Source organism: Ambystoma mexicanum, chromosome 3p (assembly GCF_040938575.1).
Source record: "Ambystoma mexicanum isolate Mex_15411 chromosome 3p, UKY_AmexF1_1, whole genome shotgun sequence".
NCBI lineage: Eukaryota > Metazoa > Chordata > Amphibia > Caudata > Ambystomatidae > Ambystoma > Ambystoma mexicanum.
The window spans coordinates 3,027,163-3,054,484 of NC_090925.1; the positions used below are offsets into that span (position 1 = coordinate 3,027,163).

Sequence of the window (27,322 nt, forward strand, 5' to 3'; positions counted from 1 at the left end):
CTACCTTCCTACTTACAACACTAGACGTGGTTTCTTTATACACGTCCATAAGACACAGTGATGGGTTGAAGGCGTGCAAATATTTTTTACATACACGCTCCCTGAATTATCTTCAACATTCCGAGATGATTCTTGAGATGATCGATTTCTGACTTACTAATAATTGTTTCCTCTTTGATAAACAGTTCTACATGCAACTTCAGGGAACTGCGATGGGCTCCATCTTTGCGCCCTCCTATGCAAACTTGTTGATGGGGTGGTGGGAGAAATGTGTAGTTTGGAATCCAAGCAACAGTCACTTTACATCTAAAATTGTCCTTTGGCTTAGATATATCGATGATTTGTTTATAATCTGGGAGGGCACCAGTGCTGACTGGTTAGATTTTGTTAACATACTTAACATTAATGATTTGAACTTGCAGTTCACTGAGAGCCACAGCAAGACTGCTATCACTTATCTTGATATTCTTGTTACTGTGGCTCACCAGTCTATACAGAAAGCCCACCAGTTCAAATATTCCACTACATGCTTTGAGCAATCACCCCACCGCCTTCAAATGGAGTATCGCCTATGGTGAGTTCATTCGTATACGCAGAAATTGTACAAAGATTGAAACCTTTGATTACGAATGCGCTCTCATAGCTAATAGTTTCAAACAACGGGGTTACCCTAAAAAAATCCTGGAGAGATCTTTTTTGAAAGCGAGAAGCATGGATCGCTCACAGCTATTGCTGCAGGAAGGCACTGAACATAGTACCACTGATTTGAATGAGACACGTCTCATTTTAACTTTTGGAGCAAAAGCACATAGTATACGCAAAGGCATGCAACGTCACTGGCACATTCTAAAATCTGATGAACATTTGAACACCGTTTTGGGAGACCACATTAATATTACTTTTCGACGGTCTACCTCAGTCAAAGACACTTTAGTTCCTAGTTTTGTGAAGCCCATTGACAATGTGGCAACCAATGCCTGGCTTAATATTAAACCTTGCGGCTTTTACAAGTGCTCCCATGCTGCCAACAAGACACACTATACCCATCCCATCTTGGGTACTCACATTAAGATCGCATCCAGAATTACTTGCGATACCGATCATGTGCTATATGTTCTTAACTGTCCTTGCAACATGTGGTATGTGGGCAGTACCAAAGGCAAGTTGAAACTAAGGATACTTCAACATATTCGAGCCATCAGATACACTGATTCTAACTATCCGATGGCTTTGCACTTCCAGTCCCAACATGATAGCAAACTCAAGGGTTTTTCCTTCTTTACGATTCTTACAGTGCCTAAGTCACCAAGAGGAGGCAATCGAGAATTATTGGTGAGGCAACTGGAGACTAAATCTATTTTGGACCTCGAGACCAAGAAACCCAGGCGTCACAATCTAGATGAAGAATTATATACTTTTTTGGGAACCTAATAGTACACATTTTTATGTAATTTTCGTATGTATTATTGCTGCATTTCTGGGTTCCCTGACATCAAAGTCTTCACTTGCCAATATTTTTATTCTATCCTGGCTTGGACATTTCTTTGATACTTTTTTGATGGTGGCTTTTTCATAAATGATGTTGGCCTGCTTTACATGTATTTTAGTAGGGAGTATATTTATCCTGTTAGATTGATAATCATGAGTTAAACTGTTCTTCACACAGTGCTCTTTGGACTCTTTTAGACGCAGTCTACTCGTGTTGCATGTGTCTCGTATTTTTAAATCATTAACTATATGTTTAGGGTACTATGAACTTTTATGTATATTGCATTTTCATTTTCTTTTCTGTTCATTTCTCATATGTGGATTTTTTAATTTATGAGTCAACGGGCCTTTATTAGATGTATGTATTATTCAGGTGAAATTTAAGGAATATCAGGAAGGGTGTTTGCCCTTTAAATTCGCCCATTTTATGGTTTATGCACTTTGCACTTTACTGTGGATCCATATTTTTTTTTTCATTCTCTAGCTGTCCATGGCTGCACGCCCTTTTGCCATCCTCCTTGTAGTTTTATGGGAGTTATGGCTGGTTTTCAAATCTCATGATTACACGATCAGTGCACCCATGGACGTAGAGCACTGTGCGTATTATCTTTGCTATAAAGAATGAAATTTTGATCCCCATGCATTTTTCCTTCCCTTCCCGCCCTCCTTTCCTTGTACCCCGTTTACCTCTACCCTTCGTACCATTGCTGCTATGTATTTTGTACTTTGCACTTTGTTCTTGGCACTTTGCACTTTACACTACTGTGCATGCACTAAGCACTTTATCCCTTTCCTAATATTGCTACATGTGTTTGATTCAACCCGTTTTCTACCCTATCTTATACACGATGCTCAATGTATAGGTTCGATTGATATTACTAATGATTTAGGCGTTCATATTGATGTCACTTTATTAGCGCACGTTTACCCCTTATTTAGAGGGTCCTTAGATGAGAGACGGCAATATACCTTTGCGCCTGCCCCATTATTATGTTTTTTGTGAGGCAGATTTCATTATATCTTTGATTATGGAAGGCATGTTATTGATATCGTACCAGACCTTTTTTAGCACACTACCTATTCATGTTTTATACATTATAGTAAGGTGCTATGCAGCCCGGCATTGCTCTTTGTATTTTGCATCTGCAAGGCGTACCTCACTTCGTGCTAGTGCTGTTCCTTCCCTCGGTTCTACGGGTATTATTATTATTTTTTAATAATACTTTAACTTGCATTTTGACCTCGTTAGGGTATCGTGAGGTATTTGTCGTCTCTTTGATCTGTTCCCTCCAAGGTGTACTTTGTGGCGCTAGCGGCAATAATCTAATCTATAAATTGGCGCCTTAAACTCAGCATTCTATTTAATGTTTTCATTTGAGACCATTATGGTCGATATGAGGCAATATCTGGACACTACAATATGGCCGATTGTTTCTCTCCTTACATTTGAGTTACGTGCTTACGAGACATTCTACACATTGCAACTATAGAGTTTGAATTGTGTTCTTATGAGTCCATTTTCTGTGTTTTCCCTACTATCGTGAACAAGCGGTCAGTTGATCGCGAAACGCGTCGTAACCTTCAGGTTCTCCTTTACTATGCACTTTTTATTAATAAAGAACATTAGGTGCTACCTGATTTTTGCCGTGCAGCCCTTTATTTGCTAAGGACTGGATTCACTGGACCTGGCTGCTCTTGGGAGTGCATTCCGCAGATTTGGCCCTCTTTTGGGCTCAATTTTCGTTTGGAAATTATATATATATATATATATATATATATATATATATATATGGGTAAAGTTAATAAAAAATGTATAGGGGTATGGTGAGGGGCTCCAGGGGGTCTCCCCCGTATATACGGACAAATGGAAAAAAAGAAGAAAAAAAAAGGCTTTTTTCTTGGGTCTTTTCACGCAGATCCCTGCATCGAGACAATGAAACATCTGAACTTCAAAGAGCGAATAAACAATCCGAACCGTATAAGCAACTGAACTGCCCGACCACCAGACCCCCGCTGGCACCACGCTCAGGCCATCATTGGACAGTGCTGGTCAACACCTAAGCTGTCCAGGCCCTGATGCCCAATATGTAACTAAGACCCATGAAAATGGTTAAATGCCAGCAACCTTCAAAAAAAGCTCTCTCCCTCCTGACATTACCGCATCCGTCAACCAGCGGTGTTGCTCGGTCTGCAAAACATGCGGCTATGCCAATGTCAAGACTGTCAGCACTCTTGGCTAGCCAGCCTTTTGGTGGTAGCCCACAAGCTTCTATCCGGGGCTACAACCAAAAGACCCGAGACTATAGCCCCCCCGCCATCCCCTGCCCACTGCAATGCCTCTGCCGGCAACCCTAAATATAACACTTTATTCTGTATCCCGACAGACATTCTGGCCCCAGGGATTGCACAACAACCCAAAGAAACTGTTTGCCGATGAGCTGAACTCACTCAAAGGAAAGGCTAGACATTTGGACATTTGGAAGAGAAATGGTGCAAGACACATGCTTCTCTTGAATGCTATTACGTCTTCGGACAAAATAGCACTCAAACTTACCGCCAGAACATACTACTACACTATGCACACAAAAATAACTATTTTTTTTATTTTATTGTAATGTTTTTTTTTTTTATAACGCCCATAATACTGGAGTTCAGTGCAGATCTAATATTCGAACCTCTGTTGCTTTGCGTGGTCTTGCTTCCAAGATCAGCCCGTTGCTCCTGCGCGATCCTCTGTTCACCAACACGGTTTCAGCAAAACCTTAAAAGTACTCCATCCACAACACAAACCGATTCCACCAAAACCCTTTCTCAACAAATGTCGGAGCTACTTGCCAAGTCATTTCTCAAAAAAGGAAGGGATCCAGAAGAGCGTCAGTATCCAAATAACAGGAGGCAACCCCCCTCCAAACCCAAAACTCATATTCCCTACATAACCAACATTTTGGAAAAGGCTGCCAACGTCCAACTCACTAGATTCAGCAAAGAATTCCATGAAAATCAGTCTGGTTTGAATGTGCAGAAAAGCACCAAACCCACTCTTCATGAACGAACACATTCTGAATTCTGTGGAGAACAACATCACTGATGAGCTCAAACTCCTCGGCCAAAGAGAAGCAAATTATACGGCAAACTGCAAAATCTCCAGCATGCTGCTAATGGTGAAGAGGGGTTCATGCTTCGTGTGCCAGATTTGTTTTTGGGGGTGCTATGAAATTTGCACGATATTGCAATTTCAGACGTATCCAGTGTAGTTAAATGTGAATGGGATATGTTACTTCAAGTGCTACTTTGGATTCAAATTGATACAAATTAGATTTGCATGGGTGTAGAAAGATGAAATGCCAAAGTTGCCAAATTAAATATAAACACAATCCAGATATGGTGTACTACGAAGTTCCTAGAAGCTGGACGATGAGGCATTTCATAAAGGTCATGAGAGGAAGGGGACTGGTCACGGAGAACCGACTGTAAACAAGAGACGATAGTCATTAAACATGTATGCACACGGATATACATACCTTGGAAATGTATAAATCTACACGTAGTGTGCTTTCATTTTAAATGCATTAAACTTTGCAATCCAGGGATCATCGAGATCAATTTGGCACATCTGAGAACCACTAGTTTTGCAGGACTGGAGGCCAAAGCAGAAGTAATGATTTACTGAGCAGATGGTCAGCCCACAAATGGGCCAGGGTGTTTATAGCTTGGTAGTTTCACAGAAGGCAGATGCAACCTCTTTTAAGTGCATGGGAGCCTGCAGAGGGATCCGGCCATTTGTTTTTGACCAACAATAAACGTGAGGTGAGGTGACGCTCAAGGCCAGAGTGACCAATACTCCCTGTGTTTCAATTGTTTTCTCAGGGTTTGTGGCCTGTGGCCAGAGGCCAGTAGTGCGGAGTGGTAGTCCTATAAATTAGTATATTCCAATGATGCCAGTAAGTCAAAGTGGGTGAGATGGTTCTCGACAGTTCAAAGGGAACCTGTTTATTCTGCTTCTCCTCATGTTGTAGCCGTGCAAACCATGTGCAATTACATTTAGGGTAAGAGGTCTCTGACCAGCTGTGACTTGTAATGAATTTTGTGTCTGGAAAAAGATACTATGCCAGAGAGGTGGTAATAGAGAACTCTGCCTAAGAAGAAAGGAAGTAAAATGGATCTGCTTAATGGACACTGTGAACACAGATTTAAACACAGAAAATTAGATGGCCTATTGGCTTCAGCCATAGCAACAAACAGAAAACGGTCATGTGTTAAAGTCAGAGAATTTGAAATATGCCTGTCAGTACAGAATGCCTTGGATTCATATGTTTTTGAGTGATCCAGTGTCATGCTTCGTAATGTGTATGAGCTCAGTTTGTAAGACAAGACGAAATTTATACACAGGGCGAATAGTTATCTAGAGTGCACATTTATAGGTGATTCAAGAAACCTAAAATATGTAAACATTACCTCAAAAGTCACAACTATCATAAGGGAAAAACATGATTTTAAAGCGCTAGGTTCGCCACAAAATATAAGGGAATTCCTAAATGGCAGCGAAAATGCGGGAAGAGAACGTGATGTCATGGCGCTCAAACGTGATGACGTGACATGCAAAAACGTGATGATATCATTGCGTTTAGAAGCACAATGATGTGACCCGCGATGTAGAGTATAAATAAGCCCATTTAGAGTTAGTATAGCGTGTGGAGAATACAACCAGGTAATGAGGGGGAACCCACTGGTACTTTTTATCCTTCAGACTCAGCTAATCTGAAAGACGTCAGATTAGGTCTTTGATACATCAGGTGAAGCATAAGATGTACTTAGATAACTTCTGTAGTTTTAGTTTAATATCCCACTTGTATGACCCATTGTCTTTGTATCTGTATTTATTTATTTATTTATAAAGCGCACCAGACCCAAAGGCATCCGGGCACATCACTTCGGTTACAACATGGTATGAGCAGAGAAGGGCATTACAGAAACATGCAAAAATTACAAAGACGATTATATACATAAACGCATATTACAGGATAGCTAGTTACATATTTACAAAGGGGTGAGGTTGTAAGCAGTCACAAGAGTGGTGGCTAGTGAGTGGAAGGGGGCAAGTCTCGGGCGGATAGCCACGTTTTGGCAATGTTTTTGAAGGTCTGGAAAGATGCTTCAGCTCTTAGGTAGGGAAGCGAGTTCCAGAGTTCGTCGCCATGACTGGGAAGCTGGTTCCACCAGATCTTTGAAGGTTGAAGCGAGGTATGGATAGGCAATTAGTCTGAGCACTTCTGAGGAGTCTGTTGGAGGTGTGGATGGAGAATTTGTTAGCCAAGTAGCTGGGTGCTTGGTTCGTGAGGCATATGTGTGTGTGAGCTAGTGTTTTCAGGGATATTCTTTGCGCTACTGAGAGCCATCGGATGCTTCGTCTGGTGTCCGAGATATGTTGGTTTCTGGGAATATTTAGTGCGGCTCTGATGGTGTTATTTTGGATGATTTGTAGCTTATTGATATTGCAGAGGTTAGTGCAAGATAGAGGGCATTGCAGTAATCGATTTTAGACATCACCAGGGTTCTGGCTAGTGTAGTACAGTTGGCTGGAGATAGGAAAGGGCGACTGGCTGTGATGAGCTTACAAGTGTAAGGAGACTGCGTTAGTTTGGCTAACCAAGGATAGGGTGGAAACAATATAGATGGCTAGTGTTTTAGTGTCCTTCGAGACCTTAATGGTGTTGCCTTCAATAATGAAGGATTTAAACAGGGGATCTAGTCTGCTGAGTCTTTGGTGAGAGCCGAGGATAAGGAGCTCTGTCTTTTCGTCATTCAGACAAAGTCTGTGTTGCGCCATCCAGGCTTGGAGGACTTGGTAGATGGAACTGACAGCAAGAGAGTCAGTGGTATAATCTCCTGTGATAGGGATGAGTATCTGGGTGTCATCAGCATAATTCGTAAAGGTGACACCCTGATAGTCCAAAATATGGAATAGTAGCTTTGTAAACACGTTGTACAAAGTAGGGGAGACGCACAATCCTTGTGGTACCCCACAGGTGACTGGTGAGGGTTTAGCTGCCGCAGGGGGGGGGAGAAAACCCTCATGGGTCTGTTATCCAGAAATTAACTGATCCGGGCCGTTGCTTTATCAGAGAAGTGGGCCGCTAGTTTGAGGTGTCGACAGAGTATTTGGTGATTTACAAGGTCGAAAGACGCAGAAAGGTCAAGTAAAAGTAGAAGGGCAGGTTTACCCTCATCTTTTAGGTGTTCGATCTGGGTTTTAAGATCAATGAGGGCAGTTTCGGTACCGTGACACGGACGGAACCTGGATTGCCTCAATCCCAAGAGTTTGTTAGATTCAAGGTACTCTTGGATCTGTAAGTAGGCAGCTCGATCGAGGCACCGTAGTGGTAGGCCTGTAGTTGGATGGTATATTGGCATCCAATGATGTTTTTTTCAGGAGCGGGATAACCCAAGCGTCCTTCAGACTGTCAGGGACAACCCCAGTGCTGAAGGAAGAGTTTATGAGAGTATTAATGAAAGGAGCTAGGACATGAGAGGCCTCCTTAATAATAAGAGCGGGGCATGGGTCCCCCTGGCAGTTGGAAGTTTTGAGGCTAGTAATAATATTTTCAACTTCCGTGACGGAGAGGGGTGAGAAGCTGATCGGTTTCAATGAGTCAAGGCTGAGGTTGTTTTTGACTGTATGGGTATTAGGTTGCGGGTTAAACTGGGTACTGTTTTTTTGTCATTGATTTTGGTTTGGAGAGAAACTATTTTCCCAAGCAGTGCATTTTGAATATTAGCACACCAGGTGCTGTCTTTTGTGCATGTGTCAGGTGGGGTGACAGGGGATTCCAACTCTTTTAGTATTCTGAACAGCTCTTAAGTATTAGATTTAGCTTGTTCAATGCGTTTGTTGTAGGTGTCTTTTCTCGCCTGAAGTATAGCTTCTTTGTAATTTAAGGTGGCAAGAATAATGCTAGCTTTATTTGTTTCAGTAGGATTACTTTTCTTAGCTGAGGTGTAAACCAAGAGTTAAGGTATGCTCGAGATTTAGGCTTTCTAAATTTGGAGGGGGCAATGTGGTGAAGGGCTTTCCGCATGGTCTGATTGAACGTGTCAACCAGGACAGTAGGGTCAGTCCATGATAGTGCCTGTTCGTTGAGAATCGGGAGGATTAGAGGGAGGAGTTTTACGCAGCTTATGTCACGCTTATTTCTGGTGTCGATCGCAAGTGCAACGTCAGGGGTGATACTGATGGTTCTGGCAGGGATGTTACAGGTAATTCAGTGGTGGTCTGTTCAAGCACAAGGTTGGTTGAATTCCACATTAATTTCACAATTTAGGTCAGCTAACCAATCAAGGATTCTACCCTTGGAATGTGTAGGTTCGTTAATATGTTGTGTGAAGCCTGAGTTGGTAAACAGACTATTAAGAGCATGGACAGCGGTATCATTGGTGTCTAAGAGACCCAAGTTAAAGTCACCTAGTGCAATGATTTGAGATTTGGTTTTAGTATTGTCTCCAAGAATGTAGGACAAGTCTTCAGCGAAGGTAGATAGTGTCCCCGGGGGCCTGTATATTAGATGAAACGTAATAGTCTGGTTCGGGGTGAGAGCTAATTTAGCTGTCAGCACTTCTGCTGAAGAGATTTGATGCACAGAGGAAATGCGGAAGTTTATAGAATTTTTATGGATGATAGCAATACCACCTCCTTTGGATTGGCTCGTATTACGGTCGTGTCTGATGATATATCCTGCAGGGATAGCTAGTGAGAGTAACGGTCCTGAAGTAGCATGGAGCCAGGTTTCAGTGATGGTGATGAAGTCAAGATCATGTGTTATGATAAGATCAACCATATCTAGTGCATGGGCCGTGAGGGATCTGGCATTAATTAATACCCCTTTGATTGAGTGTTTAGGAGCAGGTGTGGTATTAGTATCGAAGTTCTTGACCGAGATAGATGTGGGTGGAATTGTGTCAGCCATGGCAATAGGTGTTAAGTGGTTATGTCGGGTAGGTCATCATATCTTATCAGCATTCAAACACTCAAATGGTAAATCGACCAATGAAAAGTATCACCCTAAAAGTGAGGAGCATTGTGCATAAAGTATCCAAAAAGTATTCTGGGGCCTGGGAGGAATACCTCCAACTCTCTCTTCATAAATACCTTCCTACTCGAGCTCATCGCTCCTCCACCACCAACTCCCTCAGGGTCAGTCGCTTCTCCAAGCAATGAGTTGGTGGTAGATCTCTTTCTTCAGCTGGGGCTTTCCTCTGGAGCAGCCTCCCTGAAACTTGAGAAGAACAATCTCCGGTTTCTGAAGTACCTCAAGACCTTTCTTTTTGCTTCTTCCTTCTCGCTTCCTCTCCCCTGCTTATTTCCTGTTGGATACTGCACTGGTCACCTGGCTACCCACTGATTTCGGGCCCAGGTCACTGCCCGTCCAGTTGCACACCCGCACTGCCTCCTGGCAACCCTTGCACTTGGGCCTGTATCTGTAACCCTACAGTCCCCATACCTGCACTTATCAGACACCCCTTGTCTGCGCTTTAACCTTGCACCTGCCACCTGCTGGCCGCACTTCTTTGTATTGTTTTGATCCTATGTACAGCACTGCCCCCTCCCATTTCCCCTGGTACCTTTCCCCTGTCCCCCTCCCCTTTCCCCAGGCACTTTTCCCCTCCCCCTTCCCATGCACTTGCGCGATCTGAATGACACCTGGCCTAGTAGGATCGGCGTCTCTGTCCTCCCTCTGTTCCCCCTTCCTTGCCTCGATGCACCTTGAAACACTTGTGTATAGGCCCGTTACAAAATGCCATATCATATCATATTTATTTATTATTTATTACATTTGTTACTCGCCCAGTCCCTTAGGTATCACGGCAAGGTAAATAACAGAAAAAGTCAAAATATTGGTCTCCATTGGTATGGTCTCGAATGACTCAACTGGTCGGACCATCTGGCATTCCCCTTTGAGATTTCGCACACCACACCGCTCAATCAAACCTACTGGAAAGCAAGAAAACAAGCTTTTAGACCCTTCAAAAACTTCCAGTGGAGGCTCTCACGGAAGACCTCACCCAACTCGCCCTAATATGGGGTGATCCAAGAACTCAATGCCACCCTCACAAACATCAACCACCATGGCACCAGTGAAATAGCGCACCCTCAAGCCTAAACCTTCTGTACCCTGCTAAACTCAACCTCAACAAACAAACCATCAACCAAAAAAAAGAAAATAATTGGCTGCTCAAGGATTTGTGTGCTACACGCAGACGATTGATCAATATTACCAAGGCCAACTACTACCAAAACACCACACTCAAGGCCAACAAAGCAGAGACCTCAAAGCCATCAAGCACTGCATCAACCCTGTGCCCGACCCACCCGTAGCACACACCATTAAAAAATCCCCCACGATCTACTCTTTGTCAACAAGAACAATGTGATCCATCAACACAGACACCAAAGCCACAACTGACCGCACACTACACATCCCAGATCACAAAACCACAACTATCTGGACAACTTTTAAGACACACTAACTATAGAAGACCTCACTGCCACCTTAGTATCCCTCAATGCTGCATTGTATGTGGACAACATCCTCCCTGCCTCCATACTCAAGACCCAACTGAAGCACTCCTTCCTTACCCGAATCATCAACAGCGCCCTAACTGTAGGCACCTTCCCTGAACCTGCAGGACTGGACAAATCCTCCTGCTTTGTAAGAAACCAACACTGGACCCTGAATAGCCCAGCAACTACCGCCCCATCATCCATCTTCCCTTCCTAGGTAAGATCCTTGATAAAGCTGTAGCCACGCAACTCCTCCAACACATTGAAGCCAATGATTCATCCTACCAATCTGGCTTCAGACCCAGATGCAGCACAGAAACAGCTATCATCAAGGTGATAAACTATGCTCGTAAAATCCTTGGTGATGGTCGTCCTTGCCTCCTGGTCAAATGGAACCACTCGGCACCCTCCTCACTCAGCACATGATCCACATTCACCAATAAGCATATATACCTCAAGATGTCCTCCATTGAAGACATCCAGAGGCTCAGGTCTGCCTCACTTTGATCCAGTCCTGGATGGCGAGGGCTTACCTGAAGCTCAACCCTTCCAAGACTGAATTCCTACTGCTGACCAACACAAACACACTGACATCCAGATCTGCCTTTCTGCTATGAACCTCCAGGGCTTCACTCCCCAGATAGCCCCCTGTGCCAAGTCTCTTGGGCTGAACATCGACAGACACCTCAAGTTAAAACAGAACATAGCAAGGAAGACACAAACGGCTTGGTACAACTTTCTCTCTGGCAGAAAATCAAGCCCTTCATCCCAGATAACAAGTTCATATCCACTGTCCACGCCTTGGCCCTCTCCCAACTGAATGGAAGGCCTTCCAGTGACTAGCCCTGCACTCCTGAGAAGTGTTCTGCATGGTGCAGCAAGTATCACGAAAGGACTCTGCAAATTCAACCACATCCCCTTGACCCTCAATGCAAGCCCGCATCATCTTCAAATCCTGCTGCATCATCTACGTGGCTGTCACCCTGAAATCCCCACATCACCCTGGCCCTCACTGCAAGTCTGTATCATCTTCAAATCCTGCTGCATCATCTACAAGGTGGTCAACCTGAACTCCCCACATCACCCTGACCCTTGCTGCAAGTCTGTATCATCTTCAAATCCTGCTGCATCATCTACAAGGCGGTCAACCTGAACTCCCCACATCACCCTGACCCTCACTGCGAGCCTGTATCATCTTCAAATCCTGCTGCATCATCTACGAGGCTGTCACCCTGAAATCCCCACATCACCCTGGCCCTCACTGTAAGCCTGTATCATCTTCAAATCCTGTGGCATCATCTACGAGGCTGTCACCCTGAAATCCCCACATCACCCTGACCCTCACTGCAAGCCTGTATCATCTTCAAATCCTGCTGCATCATCTACAAGGCTGTCACCGTGAAGTCCCCACATCACCTTGACCCTCACTGCAAGCCTGTATCATCTTCAAATCATGCTGCATCATCTACAAGGCTGTCACCCTGAAGTCCACAAGCTACCTCAGAGAGAAACTCAGCATCTCTGGACACCTGTGATCCACTAGAAACCAGGAAATGTGCAGACTTGAATGGTGCAGGAAGGATAGACCCAGAAGACAGGCCTTCTCTGTCTGCACTCCAAGATCTGGAACCTCCTCCCCCTCAACAGACTTGCCCTATGGATTCTACACTTCAGGAAAGAGCTCACGACCTTTGTCTTCAAGGAATGGTTCCTCCTTAACACCTAGGTCCACACACCCTGCACCGCACCCCGCTGCCTGAAACTCTGATCTGCTCCCTACCGACTCCTGCCTTGGTTGCTTGCAGAACCCTTGCTGCCAACGGCCCGACTTGGCTCTCCCCTGTTAGCTCCAGGCTCCCCTTTTCTGCTCACTGTGTTCTTCGCCCTATGATTGCAAAAGCATTCTGTTGCTTCTGAAGCTAGGTCTGCGCTTAATAAATAACCGAATAATAATTAAACTTTTCGCCCCACTAGAACGCTCAGGTCAGCCAACGGGTACAGAGACTTCTCAGCCAGATTTTAAGGACCTTCCCCACTGCTGGACCCACCCGCTGGAACACAATCCCAAAAGGACCCAGACTTCAACCCAACAAAATAAGATTTAAGGGGAGCACGAAGAAATGGCTCTGCAAATAAACCCCTCTAAATCTACCAGTCTTCTCAGAAATCCTGATCCTCTACCAGTCAACACCCGCAGGCAATTTCTGATACCAGTCCTTAGTTTAGAATGTGTTTCCTTCATTCATAAAACTCAAATGTGCATTTTACTGCTTGTGGGTAGAGGTGTCCCAGGGAGGAGTGGGCATTCGGTCTCCATGGAAACGTACAAATGCAAAGTTTTACTGCTATAATGTTTCGTTGTTTAAAATCAAAAGAAATGTGTCAAAAACGGTATACTCTCTATTGCACTATCTTGTGCGACACACAGACACCACAACACACACCCCCACCCCCCTCCCCCTCCACCATTTGTATTGGAAGCAAGACAAAGCAGCACAGCATAGGTGTGAATCCCGATCCCGCGCTTAGAAACCAACCAATCTCTGATATTAAGCGCGTCATAAAAGAACAATTATAATTATACAAAACAATTCAATAACAATTCAAAATAACATTTTTTTTATCCAGGCACAAACCAGCACACTGCTAGTGTAAAGGCACAAAGCGCAGACAAACGGTATCCTTCAGACCCAGCAAAACAAGGCCTAAGTGACAAAAGATGCCCTGTGAGAAACGAAAACACTTTGTTCGAGAGGCAGCACAAGGGACCCAGCGAGAAACAGAGACTGCTCTAGAGGCAGCACAAGGGACCCAGCGAGAAACAGAGACTGCTCTAGAGGCAGCACAAGGGACCCAGCGAGAAACAGAGACTGCTCTAGAGGCAGCACAAGGGGCCCAGCGAGAAACAGAGACAGCTCTAGAGGCAGCACAAGGGACCCAGCTAGAAACAGACTGCTCTAGAGGCAGCACAAGGGACCCAGCGAGAAGCAGAGGCAGCTCTAGAGGCAGCACAAGGGACCCAGCGAGAAGCAGAGGCAGCTCTAGAGGCAGCACAAGGGACCCAGTGAGAAGCAGAGGCAGCACAGGTGTTCCAGTGAGAAGCAGAGACAGCTCTTGAGGCAGCACAAGGAACCCAGCGAGAAACAGAGACTGCTCTGGATGCAGCACAAGGAACCCAGCGAGAAACAGAGACTGCTCTAGAGGCAGCACAAGGGATCCAGCGAGAAACAGACAGCTCTAGAGGCAGCACAAGGGACCCAGCGAGAAACACAGACAGCTCTAGAGGCAGCACAAGGGACCCAGCGAGAAACAGACAGCTCTAGAGGCAGCACAAGGAACCCAGTGAGAAGCAGAGACAGCTCTAGAGGCAGCACAAGGAACCCAGTGAGAAGCAGAGGCAGCTCTAGAGGCAGCACAAGGGACCCAGTGAGAAGCAGAGACAGCTCTGGAGGCAGCACAAGGAACCCAGCGAGAAACAGACTGCTCTAGAGGCAGCACAAGGGACCCAGCGAGAAACAGAGACAGCTCTAGAGGCAGCACAAGGGACCCAGCGAGAAACAGACAGCTCTAGAGGCAGCAAAAGGGACCCAGTGAGAAGCAGAGGCAGTTCTAGAGGCAGCACAGGTGTTCCAGTGAGAAGCAGAGGCAGCACAGGTGTTCCAGTGAGAAGCAGAGACAGCTCTGGAGGCAGCACAAGGAACCCAGCGAGAAACAGAGACTGCTCTAGAGGCAGCACAAGGGACCCAGCGAGAAACAGAGACTGCTCTAGAGGCAGCACAAGGGACCCAGCGAGAAACAGAGACAGCTCTAGAGGCAGCACAAGGGACCCAGCGAGAAACAGACTGCTCTAGAGGCAGCACAAGGGACCCAGCGAGAAACAGAGACTGCTCTAGAGGCAGCACAAGGGACCCAGCGAGAAACAGAGACAGCTCTAGAGGCAGCACAAGGGACCCAGCTAGAAACAGAGACAGCTCTAGAGGCAGCACAAGGGACCCAGCTAGAAACAGACTGCTCTAGAGGCAGCACAAGGGACCCAGCGAGAAACAGAGACTGCTCTAGAGGCAGCACAAGGGACCCAGCGAGAAACAGAGACAGCTCTAGAGGCAGCACAAGGGACCCAGCTAGAAACAGACTGCTCTAGAGGCAGCACAAGGGACCCAGCGAGAAACGGAGACAGCTCTAGAGGCAGCACAAGGAACCCAGTGAGAAGCAGAGGCAGCTCTAGAGGCAGCACAAGGGACCCAGTGAGAAGCAGAGGCAGCTCTAGAGGCAGCACAGGTGTTCCAGTGAGAAGCAGAGACAGCTCTGGAGGCAGCACAAGGAACCCAGTGAGAAGCAGAGGCAGCACAAGGGACCCAGCGAGAAGCAGAGGCAGCTCTAGAGGCAGCACAAGGGACCCAGTGAGAAGCAGAGACAGCTCTAGAGGCAGCACAAGGGACCCAGCGAGAAGCAGACAGCTCTAGAGGCAGCACAAGGGACCCAGTGAGAAGCAGAGACAGCTCTAGAGGCAGCACAAGGGACCCAGCGAGAAACAGACAGCTCTAAAGGCAGCACAAGGGACCCAGCGAGAAGCAGAGGCAGCTCTAGAGGCAGCACAAAGGACCCAGTGAGAAGCAGAGACAGCACAGATGTTCCAGTGAGAAACAAAACGCAGTGGACTTGCATGAAAGTGCTTAACCGCGATCTCATCAGTAACACAATACAGTGTTCAAGTATGAAAATGCACAATGGTATTTTTGAGAGAAACAGTGCAGCTGAGCCATTTTGAGAAACTGCAAAACATTCCCATGTCAGAAACTGCAAATCGCTAGTATACTGGAGCAGAACACCACAGCAGCACAGAGTCTTCGTGAAAATCTAACAAATCAGTGCCCTTGTAAGAAACCAATGAACTCATGAGCCTTTCCTCATCAGAAACCCCACAGCGCACATTTCTAAATTCTGTGCAGTCCTAGGCGGCCGGGGACAATGCAGCGCAGCAAAGCTCAGCAGGAACCAGGAGATCCAGTAGATCCCAACAAGCCAGCATAGAGGGCAGCAGGTGGGCTGTCATTGCAGCTGCCCGGAGCCTTCTCACCAGTTCTAGAACCAACCTATGCATAGTGAGCCTTAAGGGAAGAGCAGCCGTCCTACTCCTGGCAGGAGCTCGGCCCCCAACCTCAGGCAAGGATCCAGCTCTCCTCAAGGTCCTGATGGATCCCCACCACTGGTTCAGCCACGAAAGCGGATCTTCTGGTGCCCTTGACTGTCCTGTGGGCAGCACTAATCACACCAGGGACAAAGCGGAGTTCTGTGTGATGAGCAACGCACAAACAGGGGCGGCCGAGCAACAATGATCTCACAACCAACAAAAGATCTACAGTCCATCTCCATTGGGGGACCACCCTTGCCTCTGAAAATCCCCAGCACCAATAGTTACAAGGGGGTTCTCCGACCACACATGAACCAGGACAACCACCATGGGGGGCAATCCAGCCTCCATTCATTGGGCCAGAAGACGCCACCGAATGGCATCAATTAGCAAACATGCTAAGATTGGATGGGGGTGTGTGCGAGGGGTGCCTACCTTCACAATAGCGCAGCAGGAAGTTGGAAATGGATCGAACAAGGGGGATATTTTTGGGGGGAGGGGAGATAATCGGATGATAACCTTTGCCTGCCTTGAGGGTCCAAGTCCTAAGAGGGAAGCATGAACATCTGGACTGAAGCCGCGGGCAGAACCCAGTGAAGGGTGGTAGACAAACATGGAACTCCCATACAATGGCCGAGAAAAGCAGCTGCCCTTATCGTGAGAGACTTCCTTGCAGAGGGCGAAGTCCACTGTTTATTATGGTCATGCATTCTGGGCACAGTTAGCTATTGCCTCGTGGCTGGGTTGGCATCCGAGTCAGGGGAAGGCCTTTGATCCCTGCACTCGTGGGTGGCATTTGCACACACCAACACATTTCAGCCAGAGGGATGGCCCATGAGTACTAAGACAGTAACATACAGTGGAGGCGGCCATACAGGTGGTGAGGGCAAACCAGGTGGTGTGAATAACAGAAAATTGGCCCTATGCCAATATGAACATATGTGTAATTTACAAATGTGCATTCGGTGTGGTACTATTGGGGAAGGCATGCTGGGAGGCAAGTTGAGGAGGGATAGAACGGGGGCAACAGTCACGCCTTGCACTGGCTTCAAAGTATAACATAAGCCTGGCCTTGACCAACTCCCAGGCCTGGCACTGGGGGCCGGGGTGAGAGGAGGTGAAGGTGCCATCAGTAGGCAATGCCAGTGTGTTCAGGTGGGAGAGGATCTGGGTTAAGTTGTAGAGGTGCGCAGCAAAGATACTGGGCCTCATTAGGACCCAGGCGCTAGGTGTTTAACGGTGCCGTAAAAGGCTGCGGCGCCGTTAAAATGTTGGCGCCTTACTACGAGGTCCCTTTGCGGGACCCGACCTTAACGGCTGGTTTTACCAGCCGTTAAAGTAGGGACCCGAAAAGGGACCTTGGTGCTAAGTACGGTACCACAATTTGCGGTACCGTTATTAGCGCCTTCCCCATTCCCATTGAGCCCTATGGGGCAAAAATGGGAACGGGGAAGGGCCATGGAGAAAGGGGGAATTACCGCCACGCCAACCTTGGAATGGGGTGGTAATTCCCCATTCCGCCATGGCGGTCTCCGGCATGGACCATGGTGCTATGAGGCCCACTAACTTTGTTTAGAGGGGTGAAGGGGCAGGGGTTTAGGGGAGGCCAATGAGTAGACTAGAGCACTAGTCCAGTTTCCTGAGCACCAGAGAGCAAAGATTTAGACGAGTGGTGCGTGGGGTGCGGACGGATCATCTTGATCCCAAGGTGGATCCTGGCTGCAGTGGCTGTGATTGAATCTATAGAGTTTAAGGTCAGTGGTGCAAGGGGGGGGGGTGGAGACCAAGATCTGGGTATCATCAGTGAAAAGGTGCCAGTGAAAGCTGCAGGACGGCATGGGTGCACCCAGGGAGGAGGTGCATTGGTGAAGAGGCGTGGACTAAGATCTGGGTATCGTCAGTGAAGAGATACACCCAGGGAGGAGGTGCATTGGTGAAGAGGCGTGGATGGAGATCTGGGTAGCACCCAGGGAGGAGGTGCATTGGTGAAGAGGCGTGGATGGAGATCTGGGTATCATCAGTGTAGAGGTGCACCCAGGGAGGAGGCGCAATGGTGAAGAGGCGTGGACGGAGATCTGGGTATCATCAGTGAAGAGGTGCACCCAGGGAGGAGGTGCATTGGTGAAGAGGCGTGGACTAAGATCTAGGTATCATCAGTGCAGTGGTGCACCCAGGGAGGAGGTGCATTGGTGAAGAGGCATGGACTAAGATCTGGGTATCATCAGTGAAGAGGTGCCAGTGAAAGCTGCAGGACGGGAGTGGTGTACCCTGGGAGGGGGTGCAATAGTGAAGAGGTGTGGGCTCTGGACTGATCCTTGAGGCACAAACTGGAAGAAAGGGCGGGGGGGGGGGGGTGTTAAGAGTTCCAAGAGATGGGGGAAGAGCAAGACGAGGAGCAGAAGAAGACTTGTTCTAGTAGATGTCCTTAAAATCCAGGAATGACACGCTTGAGATTGGAGGGAGGCTCCAGAGTGTTGAAGGCTCCAGGGATGGAGTAGAATGAGGATGGAGGAAAGGGGGGAGCGCTGAGCAGTGATTAGACATTTGGGGACGTGGGTGAGGTCAGTTTAAATGGCGTGTTTGCTTCGAAATCCAGATTGGAGGTGAGGCAGTACAAATATGTGCCACAATACAGGTGACCGTCTGGTAAAAAAATAACTCCCTCAAGGATTCTGAAGTGGTGGGGAAGAAGAGAGGCAGATGTGCAGAAGGAGAGGGTGTTGGGGGGTCTGCAGTGGGTTCCTTTAGTGCCGCTGCTGCGACAGGCTATTTTATAGCAGGCTGGGAAGATGCCAGTTGATCGAGAGATTGGCGAGGGTGGGAGGTTAAGGTAGCCGACAGGTGCAAGCGCAGATCATTTGCTGAGCAGGTCCATGAAGATCTAGGACATGTGGCCCAAGTCTCACCCACCTTCTTAGCCCTGCCTCTTCCTTTCTGCTTTTAACTCTTACATCAAGGGGAGTGTGCTCCGAGTGTCTGGCTGTGTCTCTGTGCACCAGTGTGCGCGGCCAGGATACTTTGAACGGAGGCACACCAACAGGGAGAGATCTACACAAGCGAGGATTTACACTTTTGCTGCGGCGTGACTTCCAACCACATTGATCAATCACAAAGGGGGGCGTTGGTATACGAGAAGAACGGCCCGTCCTCGTCAGTAACTCTGCTTCAAATTAGGAGCATATAGACCTCTTTGTATTTAATTGTTTGTGGATGGCCGCTGGCAGGACTGGGCATACATGGGCAAGAGGATTCTAGAAGGGGTTCCCCTTACAACGTACAAATCATAATTTAAGGCAAATAAACAAAAAACGAAGATAGTTCTAGAATTCTTAGTCTTCACCTCGCGTATCCTCCTTGCCTTGTGATCTTATCTACGGGCGCTGGATTGGCCTCTCTTGTAAGATCGTGACAAAGACCTAACGATACCAACAACCTGCTATCTTCGTAGTGGGTCTCTCGCTGATGACTTGAGAGCATCTGAGTGGGAAGGACCTACGGTGGTGTCTCAGGGTGAAAATCCAGCTGCACCCCAACATCCACCAGGTTCCATCGTGACGCCCATGGATGAGGAAGTCACCATGCTCAGGACTGCAGTTTAGTGGACCAAGCTGAGGGAGTAACCCCTAGGGGAGATTTAAACCATGCCCAGATATTACCATCGGAATACACATAACTGCGATCAACATCACAAAGAAAATCAAGGATGCCTTCCTAAAAAGGAGATCTCGAACTACGGGAGACCTGGAGCCCTCCCTCTGCCCGCAATTGAGGCAGAAATGGAAGGTGTATCGCACGAGACGATGAGGCCACTGGATAGAAATTTGGACATGGTGCAGTCCTCCCTATTTACGCCTAATCTAAAACAAAATGTCCAAAAAGCGGCGGCGCCCCATGTGTCCAGTCCCTCCTGAAATGATCGGAACCTGAACGACTCCACCACATCGGCCCGGTCTTTCATTCTGAACTCCCCAGTGAATGTGTTTGACTTGCTGAAGGGAGAAGTGCAAACTCACTCAGAGATCCTGATGGAATTAACAAGGTAAACTGGCCTCTGTCAATCCTCAATGGCGGGCCTGGGGAATATTCTACATTCCTCAGTCTTACCAGTATTAAAGGATTCAAGGGATGAGGCAAAAAACCAAAGTCTCGAAATGGTCCTGATGCGGGAAACCCTTTACACAGTAAAAACGGAGAGTGAAAATCTATGGGAAGGATTTGATAAACTGTTAATGCACTTTGAGAAAACCAGCAGCCGAACTGACAAATCAGAAATCGCATTGTTGAGTAGTAGGCGGGGCCAGACCTTTGATAACCCCCCTCTCTCCGAATCTGCTTTGGAGGAATTTAGGAGGATGGCGCAGGTGGCGGAGGATATTGGCAGCGATTCCTTAGACTCAGACAACAGCAATCCAAAATAGAAGACACATTTAACAGTAACTCGAGACATGGAAGTAACCGACTGAATAGAGAAGCCAAAAGAAAGAAAATGCAAATAGAGAGCATGAGGAAAGAAAAACAAAGAATCAAAAAACTCCTCATTCCAGAAAGTCAGGTACTGCTGACTTTATTAACGCCCTCTCCGAGCCTCAACCACAAGAGTAAAACCTCCCAAACGACTCCCGGCCTATAATAGTTACCTTGGTATCACATGGGCGGAAAACAGTTTTCAACTCCTCAAAGTAAGCGTCAGATAAAGAGATTACAAAAACAAAAGGCCTTGAGGGTGCAGACCATCGGGGCGAGTATTGTTGCCCAGATGGAAACGAAAGATTGATTGGTGCCTACTGTTGAACAACCTCAGGACGTAGATAAAGCCGGTCTGAGCGACAAAGCCTAAATATATAAAATGGGCACCAATGTTTATGCTCGGAGATAGGGGACAACAATCCCAAAAGAGCCTGGATCCTTGATCACCAATCCACCAACATCAACCTCTAAGCCAGTAAAATTGCCTCCAATTTTCCTTCAATGGACTAAAGAACAACAGCAAGTACCTCAGGGCAATACGCAACAAGTGTCCCCGACGGATGACCCCTCCTTCAGGAAACCATGGAGAGCGGAATATTCTGATGACTCGAAGGCAAATGCCCGATTTACTCATCGGCGGAAGAATGAACATAATGGATCCTGGCACCTTGGATGCAGCAAATGATCCGTCTTCCACCAGGTCGAACAAAGAAACAGCACCCTTTGCTATTCCAAAATTTACTAAAAGGCCTAAGGACCCTAAATCTCTGAATCGAGGTGCTATCCTCTCTTACCTCGAGAAGATTCCAGATTTGTATCTCGGCTCTTCGTACGACACAGAATTTGTCAGCTTCCCAATTGAAGATACTTTTCGGTTGGCAGAGGAACGACTAAAAACCAGGGTTGGGTTTAAGGCTATTCTATCAGCCACTAAAGCCCTCGAGAAACAGGGTCTGCATGTTCATATGTCGCTTCCAGCCAGGGAAAGAACAAGCCCCGGGAGGTTGAAGGCCGAGGGGGGAGAAACAGAACGGACTTTGAGTGTTGCAAATTCAATCAGCCCAGAAATGACAAGCGAGAGACTGGACGGTCAGAACGACGCCCTTAGGAAGACCTGGTCTCTAGTGCCAGAAATGCTGACCCAAGTTTTTCACAGATTAGGTGTGGGGGGTGACGGGGGACGTCTTTACTTGCAACGTATAGCGCCTTGAGGGTTGGAACATGCCGGGCTCTCGCTCATTTAAAGTCTGTGCCATGAAGGAGGCAACCTTTGGTAACCACGATCTCATACTGTTCCAAGAGACCTGGTTGTTGAATTGTGTTCAGATAGAGGGATTTACTACATTGCATCAGCTGGCATTACACCAGGGGGGAGGGAGGCCATCAGGGGGCCTTTTGATTGCTGCCCGTAGTTCCCTGGCAATGGGGATGGAAGTACCACCATCCCTGTCCAAGGGATGGTGGTATGCCAGCCTAATTGGATGCCAGCCTAATTGGACTTAAGAGCATTAGGAAGCGTCCAACATTTGGTGGTTATTAATTTAGACTGGACCCCGCCTGTTGTGACCTCATAAGCCTCTTGGAGTCCTTACCTGATCTTTTGACCAGGGTAAAATTGGAGCATCCTGGTATAGACATTATATTGGCAGGTGAATTGAATATGCAATACTACCACCACCAATCAGGATGGACTGCAAACAAAAACAGTGACATCCCGAGATCCCGAGGCAGGAGACGGACATCGTTTCTGCCGCAATGGAACTTGATGATGGCGAATGGAGCGATAGAGGGAGATGTACCAACATCTGGAACTTGGTCACGGGGGAAGTCCTCCTCGACTATTGTGTCCCTTTCTGCCCGAATATTTGAGGTCTGCACTAGGTTCCAACTTCCAGGCCAGTGACCATGCACGACTAGAGGTTACAATGATCCGGGGCCGCCCCGCAAATAGGCAAGACTAGTGCCAGCCCGTTATGGTCAATAAAGGGGGAAACAGACTGGCTAAATACAGAGGCTCGGGGAAACAGACTGGCTAAATACAGAGGCTTGGGAGCATTCTTAAAGGAAGAACTCCAGAGAGCATTTATAGGGATGCAAGACAAAGTGCAGTTCACTAGCCTTTCAAGACTTTGTATGGGACAAAGTTAAGCCTCTGGGGGTTAAGCAATACACACGGCCAGTGCACAACCACGTCTTTGATGAAGAGATGTGGTTAAGAAAGAGGCGCCTCTGTAAAACCATAAGAGATTTAGAAACCAGAAGCTGGGTGCCAAAAGACCTCAAAATAAGAGTAGATTGCCTCAAAAAAGATGTTAGGAACTGGTCTCGAGGGCGACAAGCCCTTGCTATCAAAAAGACAGTTACCCATTGTTACGAGTGGTGACAAGCAACAATCCACGTAATGTTTGGGCACTGTTGAAGCACATAGAAGCTCCCCATAATGGCCTCCAGAGCAATGTCATCTTGGAGTCCAGATGTTATCACTTCTCGCTCCTCTATAAAAAGACACGCACAAGATCCCATTTTGAGATCCCCAGGGGTGATTGGGCACTAGACCATTCAGAATGCCGTATCGCTGATCCAATTTATAAATCTTCCTCTTCAAGGGCCCATGGGCCACATGGGCCGATTTATCAGGTCCTTAAGGGCAATGAAGGATTATGGTCAAGGTTACTTGAGAAGGTTTCCTCCATCTTGGAAAACCTCAGACCTGGTTTACGTCATCCGTGTTCCCGACCGCTACAGTATCCAACACAGAGACCGCCCAAACAAGACAGGATGCAGCCTTGCAGTCACCAACACAGAGGCCGCCCAAACAAGACATGTGGAGGCCTCGCAGTCGCTACAGTATCCAACACAGAGGCCGGCCAAACAAGACATGTGGAGGCCTCGCAGTCGCTACAGTATCCAACACAGAGGCCGGCCAAACAAGACAGATGGAGGCCTTGCAGTCGCTACAGTATCCAATACAGAGGCCGCCCAAACAAGACAGGTGGAGGCCTTGCAGTCGCTACAGTATCCAACATGGAGGCCGCCCAAACAAGACAGGTGAAGGCCTCGCAGTCGCTACAGTATCCAACATGGAGGCCGCCCAAACAAGACAGGTGGAGGCCTCACACTCATCCACAAGACCTTGTGGCCCTGCACCAGACTTGACGTTGACAACATTGGCTCCTTCGAAGTCCTTTCCTGCGACTTCCCACTCTCCCCGATGAACACAGTCACCTTTCATCTCATCTACAGACCACACACACCCAACACTGCCTTCACCAACATGTGCCTAACACATGCCATCTTGCTAGGCGACTTCAACCTCCCAGGCAACAAGGTCATAAAACCGGTGAAGGAAGCTCTCCGGTGCCTTCTCGACATCCTCAGCCTCACAGAGCACATGAAAGACCCAAAGCACGAGAAAGGTAACATCCTCAACCCAATCAGCACCACACTGCTCTCCCTCCACTACAGCTCTCCTCTCACGCTTGACTGGTCTGACCAACTGGCTGTGCTTTTCAACATCCTGCACATCACCCCAGTCAAGCACCCCCAGCAGAAACCCATCAGACAAACCGTCAGGACCTTCAATAACTTCCCAGTGGAAGCACTTACGGAAGACCTCACCAACCTCCACCTCACATGGACAAAACACCCCCAACCGAACTGCGACTCTCTACTAGAAGCACTGAGCACCACTCTCTCAGCCTCCATTGACTGATAGGCACCTCTGAAAACTTTGCACGTGCAAACCGAAACCATCTGCACCTTGGTACACGCAAGAACTTAGGCTCAGCAAAAGAGTCATCATGAAACAAGAGAAAACCTGGCGCTGCTCCAGGACCACATCCGACCTGGCGCTCCTCAAGGAACTCCAAGCAACCCATAGAAAACTAATCAGCACAACCAAGGCATCTTATCAGAACACCATCGCAGAAGCCAACAACAAAAGCAGATCCCTCTTCAAAGTGGGCAAGCACTGCATCAACACGCTACCCGACCCTGCCATACCACAATCCATCGAAAATTCCACCACAATCAACATCTTCTTCATAGAGAAAATCAGCAAGATTCACCAGCACATAGACACCCGCTCGTCATCCACAGACCAAGCTCTTCTTAACTGGGACCAGACCAAGCTCTTCTTATTCTGGCAAAACACGGTCAGTTTATTACATGTTTACAACCATAAACATACCTGAATGTAATAACCCAGACGATCAGCAGCAGCTTTGTACGTAGTCTTTTTCATCCGCACCCCCTTTTTTCCTTTCAATCTCTTTCCCAAACACACTTAGATCTCACTCCCCAAACCTCCCACTCAGGGCAAAACACATTGGCAGTCTTCAGAGTACTGGGCAGGACACAGGATACGGACACCTTCACCAAGATGGCAGCCAGAACATTCTGAACACTGCACCAAGTATCCTTTCACGGCACAAGGTGGCATTCAGAGCTGGTGCACCGATGGTTAAACCAAAACAAAGATGGCAGCCTGGCACATCTGCAACACTGGATAAACAGACCTCCGATGCCCACCCTTGGACAGCAGCCAGACCTGTCCACTGCATACATGCTGACAAGTAGCCATTCCAATCAGGAGACACTAGTCCAGTCATGGTTTGAAGTTTGCATTCTGTGACATGTGTCCTACATTTCTCGATTATACTGAAAATCCCACAATTCCAAGTTAAAAGCAGTACCGCAGTAGCATCTCCCGAATTGAATGTATAATGTTGGCATAGAGCAAGGGTTACCATAACAAGGGTGGCAGCAGGAGCACGCAGACCAGCCATTGCTGGTGCAGATTGCCTGGTCAGGGGATACACAGGCTAGCCTAGCCTAGCCTAGCCAGACCTTCCTGGCACTGCTGAGTGCACAGGGACCGCATCAAGATGGCGACTGGAATAGGCCATTAGAGTGCAAAGCTCTGCTAGACAGCCGACCTGTGCAGCCCCTGCAGGAGCAAGACAGGAGTGCACCACAAAAGTGCACATTCCTGGCATAAGTCCAGAGCTGGCCCTGGGAAAGGGTGGGCACAAACATCAAGTTTTGCCAGTCGGGGTGATTGGGGGGGGGGGGGACGGGGGGCAGGACCCGGTCCCAACCAGTGTGGCAAAGGGGTTAATTCAGCACAGAACAGTCGAACGCTCCCTCTCCCAATCCCCAGTCGGAAACACAGAGAGGGTAGAAGAGACAGCCGTAGAGAGAGACAGCAGGGTAAGAGACTATCCCGGGGGACACACGGCACAGGATGAGAGAAGGGGGAGGCAGACAGGAGGGGCAGGTCATGCAGAGGGAAGGGGAGAGTTCACCTAGGAAGAAAGAGACAAACACAAGGGTGAGAGACATGAAGAGAGGGGGAGGCTAGAGACAGCCGGGGAGAGAGACAGCAGAGTAAGAGACTATCCACACGGCACAGGATGAGAGAAGGGGGAGGCAGACAGGTCGTGCAGAGGGAAGGGGAGAGTTCACCTAGGAAGAAAGAGACAAGCACACAAGGGTGAGAGACATTAAGAGAGGGGGGAGGCTAGAGACAGCCGGGGAGAGAGACGGCAGAGTAAGAGACTATCCCGGGGGACACACGGCACAGGATGAGAGAAGGGGGAGGCAGACAGGAGGGGCAGGTCATGCAGAGGGAAGGGGAGAGTTCACCTAGGAAGAAAGAGACAAACACACACGGGTGAGAGACATGAAGAGACGGGGAGAGGCTAGAGACAGCCGGGGAGAGGAAAGGCAGAGTAAGAGACTATCCACACGGCACAGGATGAGAGAAGGGGGAGGCAGACAGGTCGTGCAGAGGGAAGGGGAGAGTTCACCTAGGAAGAAAGAGACAAGCACACAAGGGTGAGAGACATTAAGAGAGGGGGGAGGCTAGAGACAGCCGGGGAGAGAGACGGCAGAGTAAGAGACTATCCCGGGGGACACACGGCACAGGATGAGAGAAGGGGGAGGCAGACAGGAGGGGCAGGTCATGCAGAGGGAAGGGGAGAGTTCACCTAGGAAGAAAGAGACAAACACACACGGGTGAGAGACATGAAGAGACGGGGAGAGGCTAGAGACAGCCGGGGAGAGGAAAGGCAGAGTAAGAGACTATCCCGGGGGACACACGGCACAGGATGAGAGAAGGGGGAGGCAGACAGGAGGGGCAGGTCATGCAGAGGGAAGGGGAGAGTTCACCTAGGAAGAAAGAGACAAACACACAAGGGTGAGAGACATGTAGAGACGGGGAGAGGCTGGAGACATCCAGTGGGGGAGGCCGTCAGTGCGCGGGTACCCTACCTGCTCCAGGGTCCAACGCCCCCCCTGGGGCCTGCAATCCGGTCCGCTGCTCCAGAAGCGCAGCTGTATCCGCGGGGTGGGGGGTCACACGCCCCCCCCGGGGCCTGCACTCCCTCGCTAAACCGGAGCTGCTGCTCCCGAGAGCTCAGGTATTTCCTGACTCACATGTCCCAGGTAAAGCCGACACACCCACCGGGCAGGAAGCTGCACCCACCGAGCTGCACTGGGCTGGGGGAGGGGGCAGGGAGGGGGGGGAGGGAGACTGCCTGGGACATGCAGAGAGGGAGAGATCAGACAGTCTCCGGTGTCGGGCATCGACGGTGTATCCAGGCCTGCTTCTCGCTTTGCATTCTGGTAACTGTAGTCTTATATATAACATGGAAGTTAAAACGAAAGTACAGCATGCC

General features: G+C 48.1%; 1 protein-coding gene across 4 annotated transcripts in view; it reads right to left on the bottom strand.

Annotated features, from left to right (window-relative positions):
* The window catches only part of LOC138580058 (uncharacterized), a 387,791-nt gene extending 360,679 nt beyond the window's left edge, over positions 1–27,112 (bottom strand). For 2 of the 4 annotated variants that reach the window (XM_069650297.1, XM_069650295.1), the window contains exon 1: positions 26,916–27,107. The gene's annotated coding sequence lies outside the window, so the exon portion shown is untranslated. Of the gene's footprint in view, positions 1–26,915 lie in introns of all 4 variants that reach the window. The other 2 variants (XM_069650298.1, XM_069650299.1) reach the window with 2 other exon arrangements.
* Positions 27,113–27,322: the final 210 nt, after the last annotated feature.